At 40.9% G+C, this 17,782-nt stretch overlaps 1 protein-coding gene across 1 annotated transcript in view; it reads left to right on the forward strand.

Annotated features, from left to right (window-relative positions):
- UTRN (utrophin) overlaps positions 1–17,782 on the forward strand; it is a 397,724-nt gene that overhangs the window by 52,678 nt on the left and 327,264 nt on the right. The window lies entirely within an intron of this gene.

Raw genomic sequence — 17,782 nt, forward strand, 5'->3', positions numbered from 1 at the left:
TGCACAGTGCCAGCCTTCTATTGGAGGTGCTTTTGGTTTTGAGTAGTTTATCTGTTGGTGACTAAGTGCTTGTTTTAACCAAGTCATTTTATTGGTTTTGCAATTGAAAGAGAAACCAAGATACTGCTGACAATGCAACATACGTTATCCTTCCAAGGTATTTCATTTTGGCAACGGATTAATGTCAGAAAATAGTGCTGTGTAATTAATTGTTAGAAATGATTTATAAGTGATAGTGTGCAATATTATAATACACTTTTCTTGTGTATTATACATGTTGTTTCTCTGTTTTTTTAATGTATTTGGCATGGTTTTTTTTGGTGGGTGTTTTATTATTTTTTTTTATAGCAATAAAAGTAGCCTCAAGATTTTGCCCTCAGGAATTGAGTTGGAATTACTTTATGGCCAGGTAAACTAGTTTGCTCTCTTATCTGACATTCTTTCCTGAGCTAAGGGGAAAGATTTTTCTGTATAAGTTGCAGTAAGTGTGCCTTATTGCAGTTAGTGTTGTCTTTGTTGGCTCTGCAAAACAGGTTTGCTGTTCAGCTCCTGTGGTGGCTGCCAGATGCCCGCCCAGCTGCTCCCCCACTCACACCTCAACTGGACAGGGGGAGAAAATAAGACGGAAGAGCTCGTGGGTTGAGATAAGGACAGGGATATCGCTCACCAATTTAAATCGGGGGCAAAGCAGACCTGACTGGGGGAAGATTAATTTAATATATTGACAATTAAAATAGAATAGATGGTGAGAAACAAAAGACAGAAACTAAACCACTCTCTCCCTACCTCTCACCTTCTTCAACTTCACTCCTTCATTCCCAATCCTTGCCCTTCTCCCATAATGGGAATGAAAAAGCCTGCTTATTTAAATTATATATTTTTTTTTGATTTGTGAGAAAAGCTGACTTTTCTTGGCAGACATGTGCAGTCAAGCCTCAGCAAGAGAATGAGCTTAAAAACGTATGGTCGAAAAATTTCCGGATGGTAAAATGGACTGAAAATAATTCAGACTATGATTTAGCAAATATGTTAATGCTTATGGGAGCAAGGTTTGGCTGACAGTGTTTCATTGTATCTTCCTTTACGATCTGTGACTCTAAAACCAACACAAATGAAATCCATGTCAAGGCAAGCAGACTTGCATTAAAGATTTGCAGCATCTTGGAAACAGTCCTGATCAGCTGCTAAGCAAGTGCGGTGTTCTGCTGCTCTGTGTAAACACTACTCTTGTTTTTAATGGCATCAACTGAAGTAACCTCTAGGAGTCGTAAGACTGGTTTACAGCCAGCGTAAGCAGAAGTAGTGGATGTCTTCTAGCCCCTTCTGCTGAAAGTCCTGATATGGCATTCCTTATTCCTGCGCACTGCCCTGTCTCCTGTCTCCTCTGCAGCACGCACAAAACTCCATGCCTTGAAACTGTCGCTTTCCGGAGTGATAGTGAGTCAGGTCGCAGTGGCGAAACTTACGTGTTCTGATAGTGTTGTCCTAGTGAGTATCACTGAACATTAGACACAGCAGAGTCCTCACAGGTAAATATTTAGCTATTGTTTTGACAGTGTTAAGGTGCTCTGTATCTGTAAGACAGGAGACTATTTGGCTACCCTAAAAATATTCTCTCTAGCCATTTGGGGAAAAAAAGCCAAAACAACTCTCCAAACCCAAACAGAACCAAACTCATCTGGGTGTGCACACATTGTCAGTGTCTAGAGGATTTAAGAACACTAAGTGTTCTGCATCAGTTCAGTAATTTAGCATGCAGTTCTGCCACAGCCACTGCTCCCATTGGATGTGGCACTAGGAATAAATCTGTAGCCATCTTATTTTTCATAGTGTGGTCTGTGGGAGCAGAGCAAGGCTGATGCTCAAGTTGGTAGAAGTTCCTGTAAAATGGCTCAGCCTGCAAAGTAGCACCTGTTGTCAGAAACACTTTATTGGCTTAGCAGTAGCCCTTAAGGACTTTTGAAGCAACTAGATCATCTCTGGCTTGTTTTACTAATGACTGCTTTGCAGAGGAAGAGTACTCTCTCATGACTAATAAATGTTGGAAGTTTTTTTTTTCTTGTTCCTCTGCCTTTGTATATTCATTCTCCTTTTGTGTTCTCATGCCAGAATAAGTGAATTATTGAGCCTTCACCTTTGCAAGAAACAAACCAAATATGCAGTTGAGAGAGAGTTAAAACAAAGTTCCAAAATGGTAACTTACGTTGTCAAAGTAGTACTTTTTGGTGAGAGAGCTCCCTGGTATAGGTAAGCAGTGTCCTCTGTGTTTTTAACTCTGCACAAGTATGATATTGCTGATAGTGTGGTGGGTTTTGTGTAGGACCTTCATCTTTCCTTTTCTGTTATGCTTAAATAACTCTTTAAAGTTCTTTAAGTATCTTCTATTTCTCAGGCTCTTGTTTCATCTAATCCTTCCTGATGTTACTATAATATGACGCTTCCGTATTTATCTCTTGGTTCTAAAATTTTGTATCTTAACTGATACCTGCTTTCTGTCTCCATGTTTCCACCTCCCTCACATTCCATTCTGCTATCCTCTGGTTTGGACATTGACATGATCTAGGTGATGAACTTGTGTCGTAGGGTTGGAGATGATATGATAGATACAAACATCCATATTTCACCCTTGTTCACTCTTAATCTTGTGTAAGTCGTCTTCCCCTCCCAAGAATGAGTGTCCTCACATGCTGCTTTCTTTTATGGCTTTTTCTACTCTGCTAAAGGCAGAGAATAAAAGGTAGAAATGCATTCTCTTCTGGAAGATCTCTGTGTGTGTGTGTGTTGTTTTGTTTTGTTTTTTTTTCTCTCCTAATGTTCGTGTCCAGGAGGTGCAGGTAGTACAGCTTGGCAGCTGGAGTTCTGGGACATCCTCTAATGCTCCCTTACTGAGTCCAAATTACATTCTGCATTTGAAGGGTGAGAAGGCTGGTGGTCACCCTTCATTGCTGTTGCTTTTTACAGTCCTGTGAAGACTTGAGGAATAATAGTGAAGTGTTGACATGAATAGAAACAGTGGAACTAATGTGACTTTGATTATAGACAAGACTAAAGCTTCTGAGCTTTTGTTTGTTTATTTTTGGCAAGTTGATGGGTTTTTTTCATTGTATACTTATCTCTGCAGGACTGGAGACAAGCCTCTTGCATGTAGAAGGTTGTAATGAAGTGCACCAAATTTAAACTAGTGTAATAGGTTCTTAAGTCAGCTTTTAGTCATGCTAATTCTTTTGAGAGCAAAAAAAAAAAATCTTATATTTGTTTTTCTAGCCTCCTTAGAAGTCCTCTCTTTGACATTCTGGTGGTTTCTCCTTTACACTCAGTTTTCACTTGTCACCTACAAAATTGAGAGTTCTGCGTCTGAATAAACTGAAGTCTGTGAAAGTCTTGTGAAGCCAGTCATGCCAGTTCGTAGTGGGACTGAAAAGATGCTGCAGGATAAAGCCAGGAAGCCATATTCCTGTCTATACTGCATTTTTAGCACTTCTCTGTAACTTTGTGGAGGATGATAGTAGAATAACTGTATAAAAAAGGGAAGACTGTGTGGCTTCTGGCCACTTGAGTTACCCTTAAGATGTGAATTTTCATTTCCAAACCTAGTGGACAGTGATAACGTTTCTTGTTCTGTTTGAGCAAGTAGCAGGTAGGTAGGTGACTGGGACACTCAAAATGTGTTTGATCCTGCTACACCAGCTTGCAGATGTGTGCAGTTGCAGGAATTCTTTCCTTGACGCTTTGATGTGGTAGGCTTCATGAATGCTTGGGTTTTGTGAGTGATGCTATTTCTGCCACAAGTTGGTCGTATGTGTCAGCAGTGGACAATCTGAAATATGAACGGTGTATTGCAGCTTGCTCTGTGGTGCTTCAGACAACAGTGTGCCTTGAGTTCATATGCCCTTCCATACGTTGTTACTACTGTTTCGAATTTCCTTACTCCTTTTCAGCTTAAAAAGTTTTATTTCCTTTTTTGTACTGCCGCTTTGCTTGCGTGTTCTGGTTAACAACATATTCTAACTTTTAAAGAGCAACCTTAATATGGCAGTAGTGTGGAAAATCAGAAATGATAGGTGACATTAAATTAAATTAAAGATCTTCAGATATGAAGATCTAATCCATATTGTGTGAGTTAAAGTTCTTATCATTGCATTGTGGATGAAAATGTTTGTGGTGTTCTTAAAAAAAAAAAAGTGATTTCGTGATTTAGTTTTTAGGACTGTTGTCCAAAGGAGCAAACAGCTCTAGAAAAATCTTGGAATAGCTGTTTAATATTAAGCTGTTTAAGGTTTTCAACTGTATTTATGTTACAGTAGTTTAAGGTGCTATGTTAAAGAGGAGCAACTTAAAGACCTATTTAGGCGGGAAATGGAATCTGACAAAATCGCAGGTATGCTAACATTATTAAGTGTCACAAGTATTTGGCAGTTACACTAGCTGTCTATCTCATGTGTCATATCCTCTTCTCTGCTTGTCTTTGAAGGCAAAAGTACTAACTATCCCCAGCAGTTTAATCACATAATTGTTGCCCAATGTGTACATCTGCGTATCGCTGCAAATTCACATTGCTATGAACTTGAGTAGGATTAAGAAAAAATGCCTGCCAGTGAAGAAGTTGCAGAATATTCCAGATTCATTCTGCTGCACTTCTGAGTTTGGGCAGGGGGAGAAACCTTGATACAAAGCTAACTAAGGGCTAATATATACTCAGTCAAGGTTCTCTGACCTCTTACTGCTCTGCCCTGTGTGGAGGATGATCAAGATGGCTGTGTTGGAATTGATCAGGTGGTAGCTCAGAGTGCATCTGCAAAATAAAGTGAAACATCACAGCTTCTAGCAAATTTTATCAATCATATTGCTCTTAGTTTTGCCTGTGGGGTGCAGATAAGACTGGCAGAAGTACTGAAGTTACTTGTCATAGTTAAGAATGCAGAATGTTGACAGTAAACCTTTTTTTTTTTGCTTTAGTATTTGTAGAAGACAGTCTAAAATTGAGTTAAAAGTACTTTCTAGATACATTCCTCACTTTTGTCCCACACCTGATTTGCAGTACACAAAACTAAAGATTCAAAGGCAAGTCATGTGAGGACTACAGTGTCTTTAGGAGATCACCTGTGATTTCTGTTTTGTAGTTCTGTTTCACCCTGTTCGTACCACTTGTTCTGTTTGTGATGGTAATGTTATTTTAATGTTTCAGAAATAATAGTATTTCCTTTATTACTTCTGTTAAGGTGTTACTTCCATTTGTATGATCTGAAGTGTGAAATGCATAGTTGTTTGTTTGTTTGGTTGTTTTTTTTTACTACTGAGCTTTGTAGTTTGCCATAAGTGCATTGGTTTATTGAGACTTTGAAATTTGGAAATCTTGTAAATGTGTATGAAGTTAATTTATTATAGTAGCTTTCTTGCTCAGAGAAGTGCAAATACGTGTTAAATAGAAGGCAAGTTTCTCTTAACCCCATTGGGTCACCACATAAGTGTTTTGCTTTTCTTTGATAAAGAGCCAGTGTTTTTGCGTGCTTCTAGGATTGCATCCCTGCCTTATCCCTATGTCCTTTCTCTCCCTCATTTGACCCTTCACCTCTGAGCAATTACACATTAATCCAAACCCTTCACAACCTGCTCATATGTGTTGTAGCAGTTGGGCTTTGCTTCACCAGAGCTGGCTGGTACACGGGAGTATTTGCAGGGGCAGGTCTGAAGAAACCAATGTGTGGCTGGCTCTTGGCAGGGCTGGGGATGTGCGGAGTAGGAGCTAACAGCCACCTTCAGACTGGGATGTCCTACTGAATCCTGTCTTTAAGCACAACTCTTATTCTAACTGTGCTTATGTCATGTATCTCTCCCAATTTCATATTTGGGAGATTTGTTTATATAAATTTAATATATATATTGTTTATAGTTAGATACATCATTTGATGCTACTTGCAAATAATTTCTTTCTGGGGTGGGGTGAGGGTGGGGGTGTGAAAGCCTTGGAAGAAATTCCCCCTTGCGTTATGCGACTGCAACAGTGGGGATCTTGTTCTGGCTTTTTCTGGGGTGGGGTTTAAATGCTGATCTTGCTTTAATCCAGTATGATACTGGAAATGCGTAAGTATTTTTATTGATTTAAATATCTCAGACCAAATGCTCTGAGTTTCAGGATAAAACTTTAAATTGAGGAAATTTATTATTTTGTATTGCATCAAATGCTTTTATCTGATATGGAGGTTGTATCTTGTATTTTGCTTTTGCTCTGCTTTGTAGCCTCCCTTTCTTACTGGCAGAAAGAGTTGATCTGCCATGTAGTTACACTTTTTTCCTCAAAATAAGTGAATTAAGCCAGCAAAAGCTCTTCTTTGACACAGTTTTGTCTATGCCAGAGGGGGTGGTTTTTTTATTAGTGATGTCCATGTGCATTTTTTTCATGTACCAAACCAAGGTAGTTGTGCCAGCAAAACTCAATAGTGTACGTCAATGTGTTTAGATGCCCATTTATGCCCACTGGTGGTAAAAACTTTTTTCAGACTGAACCTCGCAGTTTTTCTTCCTTTGCAAGCTAGTCTTCATTTTAGAGTTGATTCAAAGATACAAAGGCCTTCTGTGTGGGGGAAATTCCTCAGCATTTGAATTTAAAACATTGCTATCTAGTTGAGTCAAAGTTGCATTGCAGGTCTGGTTTTAAAAGGTCTTGAACACTGTTACTGAACTAGTCTCTTGATCTTCTGTGTTGGCTGTTCCAAAACTGAAACTGGTCTGATGAACTGGTTTATGCTACTTACATCTCTTCAATTGAGGTGCTTGGATTCATGGTTACTGATGGATTTGGCAGTGGTTGCTCAGGGGGGCAGGTTACCGTAAGGAGGGCTGTGCTGGGTTTAGCTTAGTGTAGTACCTGCACTGGTGTCCGCAACTAGATACCATGTGCTTATACTTCTTCCATAAGGACATCTTCGGTGGGCCATCCTCTAATATACTTTATTTTCCAGTGGTTTGCAGTTCAGGGATTTCTTCGGATATAAATGATATCCATTGCTTTATGGACTCTTAGTTCCATAAGCTTATCTCTGCTTTTTTAGTCCATTTATACTAGTGCCCTAATCTCACTCGCTTTTTCTGGTGATTATAGTCATTGAGTTTGCTGCTCAGGCTCGCAATATCAGGCTGCAAACTCCGTCCTCACTAAGGCAGAGACACCACCTGCTCTGCTGCAGGGCCATTAACCTTTGGCAGAGGGTAAAACAAAGCCAGGGACTTGAAGCTTTTGAGCTGCTTCAGCTGGGCAGCTGCCCACTGGGCAAGGGCTGTGAATCCTGAGCCCGCATGGTGCCTTACTCCTCAGCACCAGCAAAGCGTGCAAGAACCCTTTCTGAAAATGCACCCGGGACGAGATTACAGCTGTGAGTATGACTCCTCTGCTGGAGTTGCTGGAGGCAGCAGTAATAATCTGATTTGTAATTGTCTGCTCTCATTAGGTGATCTTTCTTTTTGTATAGCCAGTTACTAGGAAGGTAAAGGTGATGTGTCTGTTCCAAATTTTGCATGCCCTCACAAAACCATTTGATGTGTTAGAGTGACAGTACTCAAACCCCGTATTTGCATAGGTTCCATTACAGTCCTCCTAAAAGTTGGTCATAAAATAATAAAAGCAAGGGGATTGGGATGTGTACATGTAATTCTTCGCCTGAACAATTGGCTGCTGAAACCTCTTGGCCCAGGTTCTGCCAAAGGCTTGACAGGCTTTTAACTGAGGGAAGGTTGCTCTTCTTTTGTCTGCTCCGTTCCTGTATCTTCTCCAGTTTTGGTCACACTGTTTGGAGTGGTATATCCTGGAGGAGCTTTTTGTACTGGAGAGTCTTCTGTGAGCTCACGCTGATGGTGATCAGTGGCTTGCTTGATTACATAAATATCTGTTTTGATGCGTTCCAGATATTTATCCTGCAATTGTCAAATACAATTTATATGCTTTCAGAGCAGTTAATCAGGGAAATGGTTCAACTTTGGGGTCTAATTAATGACTAAGCCAGGGAAGGAAATGTGAGTTTAATTGGAGTGGAGGATTAACGGTGCCTTGACCTACTGCTGTTTTGACGAAATGACAAAAGAAGGTTCTTATGTTTGCCAGAAGCCATAAGAAGGGACCATTCAGAACACTTTACTCCAATTTCTTTTATTCTTTCCTCATTAAGGTGTCTCACTAAATGCATGAATTGGATAAGACACCTTTATGACTGTGTTTCTTCTTGCCTCTAGAGAAATAATAGGAATTTCCTCATGGACAGAATGCTGAAAGCTTTGCTTAGCATCACATTTTTCTGCACAAAGGTTTGCCCTTCCCCAGTAGTGCAATATTTCTTTTGCTTGGCCAGCAAAGGAATGACTGGGAAATTAAATATTCAATTTATCTCAAGAAATGGTCTTAATATTCCTCACTAGGGCTGGATGACAGTACAAAATGCTTAACACACTTTGAGTAGGCCATATGAAGCTAAGAGCAGGTTAACTTATGGTGATTATTTCTTTAATGAACTTGCTGGAGTATTTTAGGGATAGAAATGAGAGTATTTGGTGTGGTTTGCACTAACAAATATTTTGGACTTAAAATCTTTGGTCATTCTGTTCTTTCTTTTGGCTTGCTTCTCCTTTAAGTTTAGAGCATCACTACACCATGTGAATTTTAGGGGCTTCCTTTAAGCCTTCTACATTTCAGGTTTCATCTTAGTAATTACTAAGGTTAGCAGGCTGAGGTAAATAATTCACAGGTGTCAGTGTGACTGATCCTTGACAAAATAATAGAATGGCTAATGAAACTCAGATTTAGCCTCTCTGTAAACAAAATAAACAATTTATGTTTTTTAAAACTTTGTCTGTCTACTTGATTCCTGTAAAGACTGGGCTCAACTTTGTTGCTGAGATCAGTATGCAACAATTTGAGTTGAGGAATACTTTGTATTTGGGCTTGCTTCCCTCCTGCTTCTGTCTTCCAGGTGTTGCCTGCCCAGGAATTCGTAAGGGTAACATGACTTGGTGCAAGTCTCGGTTGTAAAGAATTGCAGTATGTTAGTCTATGGCTATAAGCTGGCGACAGAACAGTATAGAAGCTTTCCAGTACATAGTCTATCACAGGAAACTGTGTTAGTACTCGACTTCCCATCCAGTGACTTGATGAGCTTTAAATGCTATCATGTTTGTGAAAAAGGAACTTGCTTCCTTTCTCTTTCATTCCTTTTCTTTACCGTGAGCATGCTGTGTGTTCTTGGACGTGCTCCTCTCTACTCAGCACTTCTGAGGCGACACCCTGGAGTACTTGGTCCAGTTCTGGGATTCCCAGTATAGGAAAGATGTGAACATACTGGAATGAGGGCCAGTGGAGGGCCACTAAAGTGATGAAGGGACTGGAGCATCTCCTGTATGATGACAGGCTGAGGAGAGAGCTGTGGCTCTTCAGCCTGGAGAAGAGCAGGATCGGCATCAGGGGGATGCTACCAAAGTTTAAAAACATGAATGGAAGGTGCAAAGAGGATAGAGCCAGGCTCTTCTGAGCAGTGCCCAGTGAAGGGACAAGAGGCAACGGGAACAAACTGAAACATAGGAAATTCCATTTCTGCTTAAAACACTGCCACCGGTTGCCCAGAGAGGTTGTGGAGTCTCTGTCTTTGCAGATGTTCAAAATCTGACTGGACACACCCTGGGCAACCCGCTCTGACTGGGGGCGTAGGACTAGACAAATAATCTCCATAGGTGCCTTCTGACCTCTGCCATGCTGTACTTTCTGTGAAAACACTTTAATGCAAAATTTGACTAAACTTCTTTGGAGCAACCAAGAGAGTGGTGGATTCATATGGATGGTGAAGCCTGCTTAATGCTGATAAGAAGGCTTGAGGCATTCATGTGAAAGTGCTAGAAGACTTACTGATATTGCAGTGATTATAAATTATAAAAAAGTTACGAAATCGCAATAGGTATATAAACTATACTTGTTCATTGCGTTTGGGTTTTTGATGTGTATGTCTAGAAATCTTGTTCCAAGTGATAGAGAGCATTATGGATTTTTAAACACACTTCTCTGCTGTTTTCTTAATTTCTGAGTTAATTAGCACTGGAAAGTTTTACTCTTTTTAATTACCTTCCATGGATGAAATATAATTGTATGTGAGCTTTTTTTTTGGTCTTAAGACTAGATTTCTAAATACCATCACAGATTTGAGGCAATCAAATTAAGAAAACTAATACCTTGACTTTGCATAAGTCAGCTGCTGGAGTTGCTATGTTATGAATGTCTAGTATAATGGAGTGCTAGGAAAGACTTAAATTCCATGAGGTTATAAATTCCATTTCTTTTTAAATAACTCTAGTCTGCATGCTGCTGTCACTGAAATGGCACCTATATGGTCTGCTTTGGGAAGTACTTAGTTAACTTGCATGCAAAAGCATTTAAATAGCATTTGTGTAACTTTTAAAATGTTAATAGTGTACACTTTCTTAAAATCGGTTGATTAATCTATTTTCACAAGGAAAATAGGATACTCTGATTATGCTTGGCTTTCATTTTTTTCCCTGCAAAACTGGTCCAATTTGGATGAACTAGTGGCAAATTTAATCCAATTTTCATGTCATAAAGCTAATTAAATAGCTACAGATTGTGTGAAAATCAGTGGTTGAAAGAAGAGGCCCTGAATATAGAGCCTCCACTAAATAAGAAATTTTTTTAAAAAGTGCATAATGTTTTTCCTACTGCCTGATGGATGGCCAGTCAGTGTCTACATGTAAGGTACAGTGTAGTGCGTACCCAACTACCAGTGGCCTGTGCCTTGTGTGCTGGGATGGGGTTGGAACTTGCAATGAGAAGCCAGAGAACTCATGGGGAGGAGCTGGCACTGGTGGGGCATATGCTAATATATAGGAAGCAGAGTAGTATTTATCTACTTTTTAGGAAATTGGAGCATGTAGTAATATGTAGGAGCCAGGTATTACTAGTTTAGGTCTCAGGAATTGGCTTGTATTTGTGAAAAGCTGTTGACTTAGAAAGGTTTAGAGAGGAATGATGATGGACAGTGGTGGAAGGAGATTTGGGACAAGGTGAGGAGAGATAGATAGAGGAACTTGGGAAAAAGGTGGGCAGATCTGAAGGAAAGGTTTTAATATTTGGGAGTGAAAAGACAGAGAACAGAGGATGAGGAGGATTTGGGATTGCAGCCTTTGGGTTTTGGGAAAGGAAGATAGGAAAACCTCTGGCTGAACAGGATTGAGACAAAAGACTCTGGAATATGAGGGGGCAGAAGTTCAGTGTTGAGTAAGAACTTGAGTGCTACTCTCTTTACAAGCCTGTCACAGAGAACAAAATAACATTATGTCCTTTGTACAGTGAACATTGTTTCCTGAAGATGTTCAAACAGGGTTGGTTTTGATGTCTGCCTGATTTGGAACTCTGCCATAGCTAGTGCAGAGAGATACTTGTGTATATATACGGTTTATGGCTTGGCTTCCTTCTCTGCCCAAGCAATATTGCTTGGGCCTGTGCAGGGTCTATGACATCTGTTGCATATCTGCTTCCTTCTGGTATGCAGATGGTCTTTTTGTGGGGACGGCTCCTGTGTTATGCAGGAGATTATGCTAGACTATCACAATGATCCCTCTGACCTTATATCCCATGAATCACCTCCGCAAATGCAAGTGAGCCTAATAATACTTCTAATTTGGGCAGAGAAAAAAGAGCAGATGGCTAACAACAACTTGTGGAAAGCAATTCTGTTTTCTTTGTAACTGCTCAGAAATGCAAAGACCTAATCTGTGTTCATAACAAAACAAGCTGTAGTAAATCTAGTTTGTGATTCCTACCTTTTATTTGCATCTGTAAATTTATTCTAAGTGCCCTTCTGTTTGTGTGCTTAGAAACATCTTAATCACCAGGTTTTGAGCAGGAGTTATCTGTATTTCTCTTTTCCTGTGTGCCAGTCATGTTGGTTGGGACCTCAGGGACATGGCGAAGGCATCTTCCTCTCCCTATGAGCGAAGTTTGTCCTTTGATGTCTATGATCATGTGTGTATGATCCAATCTACTCTCTATCGTCATAGATTTATTTGTGGTACCTTTATTTTGATCTTTTATTTTTTTCCCACAGTGCACTTGCTGATATCTGACACTCTTTGCTTTAACCAAAGATTTTGGGAGAAATTTTTCCAGCCTCAAACCTTAGTGTGTAATCACTGGGAGCTGATGCTGCTTGGTTTGACCAAATGATTGGGAGCCATTGCAGGATGTTGGAGTGAAATGTGGGATTGCCAGGCCCTGGTGACCCTCTGGAGCAGCCCCATGTAGGTGTCCAGACACTTTGCCTCCAATTGTTTCGTGGCGTTGTCCTGTGAAAACAGCAGGGTCACTGGTTGTCCAGTGTGGGCTGTCAGGCCTGGTGCATGGTGCTGCAGTGCTACTTCTGTCTCCTAAGAGCTTGTTCTCTCTAGCTTCCTTTTAAACATCATTCCAATGCGCTGAGGCTAGCAGTGTGGCTTGTTAGATTTCTTTTGCTGGGAGGTATGGAAACAGCTATTTTAATATTGCTTCAGCTGTGAGGATGCTGCCTTCTAAGTTATCAGTTGCTGGGGGATTTTTTTATTGTGAAGTAAATACAATTTAGTTTACTCACTGCACACTTCATTGAGAACTGAGGGTGGTTCTTGTTACTTGTCTGCGGTGTCTTTTTATGACGTCTGCTGTTGGGAAACACCAGGGAGTGAGGTGCATGTTTTTTTTTTAGTTTTGGGGTTTTTGTAATGTTTGTAAAGTCTCTGTATAGATGAAACTATGAGATACAACTTGGGCAACTGCATTTTGTGTAGCAGTTGCTGTAGGCAAGAGTCTACCTTTTTTTGGTAGAGACGCTGTTAATATAACTGTATTTTTGCCTAGCTGCTGAAGTTTGGAGAGGGAAGGAGAAGGAATGAAGGAAAACTTCAGCTCATCCCTGCAGAAATTTAAAATTGTAGTGCAAAGGTGAAAGCTTACCAGCGAATTACTTGTTGCTGGAGCTGTTTGTTCTACCATGGTGTTGCAAGAGAAGAGCAAATCTGCAGAACAATTTTAACTCTTGCTTTCTGTTTCTTTAAAAAAACCCCGAACACCCTACCCCCTAAAAAAGCCCAATGCAAAACCTTGGGGCTGCTGATAAAGATTTTTTTTCTGTCTTAATGAAGTCAGGGCTCAGTAGTCCTGATGAGCCTCAGAGGTTCTTCTGTGAGCTCAGTAGTCTCGAACTCTTGTGCTTTGTGGCTTGCTTGGCTTTTTGCCTCTTGCTAGCAGGCATAAACCCCACGATAGTTTCCGTCCTCAAATTTTAGATGCTTTTTTGGTGTCTTTTTATGTGTGAATTAGTCTGAGTGAGTTTGACAAAAAAGATAGTTGCTTTCAGAATGCTTTTTTCTATCCAGAAAATCCTGCACCCAAGAGTACAAAGCTCTCCCCTCTTTATTTTGTCAGGGTTTCAGAGGCATGCTAGTCCTGGGTGGGGCAGTATCTACCACAGATACTCTTGCTTGCCTAAAGGCTTAGGCAAAGGGATGTTTCTAACTTTGTTACATTCCAAGTGTCTTAATTGAAACCCACAGGCTAATTCCTTCTTCTATTTCTAAATTCCTTTGCTGAGAACTTAAATAATGAGGTGGTGAAGGCACATTTAAGTCTTAATGTGAGATGACCCTTGGTAGCTTGTGCTGGAATGGTTGGACAATTTCTGTACTCCATTTGCCAATCTAGTCTGTATGCTTCTCCTAGGCACTTTCATAATAGTGCTGCTCTGCCAGCTGTTCTGGGTGTGATAACTTTTGTCTTTCAAAAACTAAATAACACAGTTCTGTCATGTAAGCATGTAATGTGTTTTGGGGAAGTAAGAAAGCTGGCTCTCAGTATGAGGCAGAGGTTGAGTAAAGGACAAACCACAATCCAGTGAGGCTTTTGTTTTTACCTCTATTTTTAGATCATTTAGATTCCTTTTCGCTTCCGAACATGATATTCACAAGGTAATAGATTGGGCTTGAACTGCAGTTTCAAGGTGCCCCAATAAAATTAAGGGACGATGTTTGAGGGTGGAGGAGGTACGTAAGGCAATAAAAGCAGCTGTTGGGGGCGACTGAATGCCAGGACACAGGCTGGGCATCCGATCACAAGAACTGGTTGTTTCGAGCGTATTCCAGTTGCGTGGACGTACATCGTGTTGTATAACAGAAACAGGCTTCAGCAAGCAAGCATCTGGGATAGGAAGCTTTTCTTTCTTCTGTTGTCATCATGAGAGTTTCATTTTGTGTGTGTGTGTTTAGGTTTCTTTTTATTTCCTCTTAAAGGAACAAACTGTTCTGACATCGGCCATTACAAGTCCATTAAGTGACTGGAGCTACAATGGCCAGAGGAAACAGTCAGGAGGTGATGAAGCAGAATTTGGCCCTGAGTCAGTCCTTGGCTTTTATTGTCAGGCTTTGGTAGTGTGAAAAGAAACACAAATATTTTAGTGACTTGGTGAATTTGTTTCTCACTGGGCTGTGTCTTGCTGACATTTTTAATGGCTTGTGTGAGAAGTTGACTGGCTGGAATGCTGTGTGCTTTGCTGAATGGTAATACTGGGGTTTTTTGACTCAATGTGGCTAATTTGTTACCCAAATCATAATGTCAGCCTCCAGGGGTTAGCTTTACAGGCTCATAGGAATCTAAAGAAAATTAATTTGAGGGATAAAATTACTTGTCACTGTTGTTAACAAAGCACCAGAATTTCAGTTACAAATTTCTTTCCAGGGATTTATAGCAGAAAGCTTGACACAACCCTAGCTATAATGGCCAATTACAAAAATCCTAGCTTCAGAGGCTTTTATAACGCAAATGTGAAAGCAGAGCCTGACTGGGTAAGTGACATCTATGGGTTTTATAACTGAGCAGGATGTTTTGCGAAGATGGGAATTGTGGGGATTCTGATTCCTTGCTTAACTAAAATAGAAAGGATGCTCTGATACTGAAGAGTAGTAGAGAGTAGTATATACATTCATATTCTTTCTTTCACCGTTGAAGACTACGTAGTTCACGTTTATTGAAGTCGTGTTTTTTGGTGTGCTACTGCAGCACACGAAGCATGAGTACTTAGACAAACTGGACCTGAGGTCTGGAAGGAGCAGCTGTAGGAGCAAGGCCTGTTGGAGTGAGTCCTGGCGGGCTGAAGCTGGTGTGATGCTGAAGAGGAGCTGTCGCCTCCTGCTGTGCCTGTGAAAGGGCTGAGCCCCCCCAGAGTGGGGTGTGTAGAGCTCCTAATGCACAGGATTTATAAATCCGTGACCCTTTTCATAACTGTTATCCTTTTACACAGTCAATACAACTATTTTTGGCCTCTTCATGCTTTGCATTGGTTATCTTAAGGAGTAAGCATGGTAAAAGAACATGAGAACTCGAACTTTGGGATTACTCTTTATTCTCACAGAAGCTTAAGGAAGGAGAAAGGCAGACCGAGCCTTAGGAAAGCATCCTGGTACGTAAGAATGTACCTGGTGGTGTTGACTGAAAAGGGACAGAGGTTTATTGAATGATGTTTAGAGAGAAAGAAGGATGTTTAAATCTCAATACATTCAATATAAATAGTATTTGCAATTAATGTAAATGGAAAACACTATCAGGAGTTGGACAGAGTCTGTGACTGAGTTTTGTACAAAGCTAGCTTTTTGGTCCAACAGTGACAGTTAATCTAGTCTGTTCCTGTCTCCTAAAAAACAAACTTGGAGGGGAAAAAAATGGGATAAGTATATTCAGTATATTTGGAGTTTTAAGTCCTGACCCTGTCAGTCTCCTGTGAGGTGGGTGCTTGGTACTGAGTATCCTGCTGGTAACTCCTATGTGTCTTTGATGGCAAGGCCCTGTTTCACTGAGGGAAGACAGAATGGTTAATAAGATCTTTTAGGTAATTTTATTCTCCAGAACAACACCTTGAACTTCCACCTTCTGTTTTAAGCAAGGTCTGCTGCATTGGGCGATCTTTGATTTCTCATTGAGCTCAAAGTGCAACTGAGGAGTAGGCTGTGTTGGGTCAGCTTCAGCTGGCAGAGAGGAGAGGCACAGAAGGGTGAAACAATGGCTGCTGGCTGCCATGTTGCAGCAGATGTGTGGTCTTTGGCATGCCCTAAGCAGTTTTTTGTCCGTAGCCTAAAAAGAGTCCAGAACTGAGGTTTTATTTTAAACTGATATGAACATTTTCATAAAGCTTAAGTCTTCTAACTGTCATGGCATCTCATTTCTTACCTATATGACTTCTCTTGTCTGGACTAAGCTGTAACCACTATTACTTGTTTATATTTTATATATTCCATTAGGTAAAAACACACCTGGTCATTTGTTCCACTGCTCCAGTAGTCTGTGTGTAACAGGTTTATGGCTAGATGTATTAGTTTCAGATGCGTATTGGGCCAGAAACAAGAAATTTTGAGGTCATCTACCTAAGGAGCCTTCTGGTAGTATTCTGTGATTTTATTATTTCTTTTTAATTTTAACAAACATCTGGGGTTTGTAGGTAGAACTTCACTGTACAACAGTCTCAGTTGCTGCTAAGTCATATGATCTTTTAAGTGGTGCCTTTTAATCATAATCTGTTATATCTTCAGACTGCATATTTTTTCTTCCTTTTCATGATTTCATGAAGTGGAACACTTGAGTTTCAATCCAAATTTTTTTTCTATGGCTTCATTCTAGTGCAGGGACAAAGGGTCTGAACACGATGGTCTTATGCTTTGTTGTGGTAAGGGGCTTGGAAAAATTGGTGCCAGCTGCTACCAAGAAGTTCTACAAGAGAACATCCCAGGCAGCATTGTGCTGTGGGTGCCTGAAGCTTACCTTGAGGCTGGTCTGTCAAGAAACTCGTGGAATCTTGAGGGCCTCTTGGAGATTATGATCTGTGCTGCAGCTGTCAAACTGAGTTTGCCTGGTGGAAGGCACTGCCTCCCTTGGCTGTGGTCTGCTGCATGGATTTGGAGGTTAAAGCCTTTCACAGGCTGCATGTGTATATTTTCTTCTTGGCTGCAGCAAGCAGGCCTGAAAATCCATGGTGGGCCAACTTCCTTTGCCTGGTCTGTTGTCAGCAGGTAATTCACTGTCACTTAAATGCAGGTGATGAGGCATAGTCTTGGCCTTAGCACTGCTCGGTGCAGTTTACCCAAGAGGTGTCCTGTGATATGGGCAGAGCTCCGCAGGAGGTGACTCCGCCTGGTTTAGTGGGACAGCCTCTGTAAAATTTGCAGGAGCTCCTAAATGGCTTCCTTAACCCGGGAACCTGTCTTCTCTCTGAACAGCTGGAGGCCACTGCTTCTCCCTCTGCTTTGTCCTGTAGGTGCTTGCCTGTCCTTCTTCCTTGTCCTGCTGGGTCCTTTTGGATGTCTCCATGAGCCTAGGTGGTGGTCCTTTGGTGCCACACCAGTAGGGGCATCTGAAGGGAAGGGCTTCTGAGCCCTTCCCACAGTTTAGCTGGACTTGGCTGTGACTGATTGGTTCCTAACCCAAGTGTGAAACCAGGCTGGATAAGGATGAAAGTGCTTCAAGGGATATTCCAGCAGTTTTACTACGGCAGTTGCTGGGCTGTGTACTCAAGGAGGATATGATCTGCATTAGAAGCTTGAATAAGGACCTCGGCAACTTTTGAAGTGATGCATCCCGGTAAAAGAGCATTGACAAAGTCTGTTGATGAAACTGTGGGCTTTTAATAGGTTGCTTTTCACCAGGCTGGAAGCCTGTGAACTTAATGCGTTGTATCCTGCCCAGGAGGTGCTGTGAAGCTGATTCTAATGCGATGGAGCTGCT

The sequence above is a fragment of the Leptosomus discolor genome, chromosome 2 (assembly GCF_034619465.1).
Source record: "Leptosomus discolor isolate bLepDis1 chromosome 2, bLepDis1.hap2, whole genome shotgun sequence".
Lineage (NCBI taxonomy): Eukaryota > Metazoa > Chordata > Aves > Leptosomiformes > Leptosomidae > Leptosomus > Leptosomus discolor.